Consider the following 578-nt stretch of genomic DNA (forward strand, 5'->3'; position numbering starts at 1 on the left):
GAGGGAGGGAGGGAGCTCAGAAAGGAAAGAGAGGAACCAGGCCGAGTAAACAATCCTGAAAAGTATGCGATAAAGAGAAAGTGGGTCGGGTTTAGGTGCAGATCATGGCGCAGAGATACCTATTCTCATTCTTCCCTCTCATACACACCTCTCACTCATCTGCAGACAGAGCAGAGGCCGTGGGGTCACTTTAGGTGAGGTTACATTAGGACACAGAGGAGACTACATTTTACAGTGGGTAGGAAATGGGAGTGCGCATGAGTGTGTGCATATGCATGAGAAAGTGAGACACAAGTTTGTGGACATAAGAGAGAGCAAAGACAGACAGACACAACAACAGATAAGTTGTGAGATTTAACTCGAACTAGAGCCTCCTCAAGTGCAGCTCGTCACCACGCCACCATTATCCCACAGTCGCCTGGCGGTGAGCCCAGCGGCTGACTGCCTGTAGGTGGAGTGTGGAGCACAAGGCAGCCAACAGTCAGCACAGAGACAGTGAGAAGGGGTCGGATAAGGACAGGCCTGTTCATAGTAACCCCACACTGCTGCTGTGTGAGTGTCCCAAAACACAGCTTAGC

Source organism: Chaetodon trifascialis, chromosome 8 (genome assembly GCF_039877785.1).
Source record: "Chaetodon trifascialis isolate fChaTrf1 chromosome 8, fChaTrf1.hap1, whole genome shotgun sequence".
NCBI lineage: Eukaryota > Metazoa > Chordata > Actinopteri > Chaetodontiformes > Chaetodontidae > Chaetodon > Chaetodon trifascialis.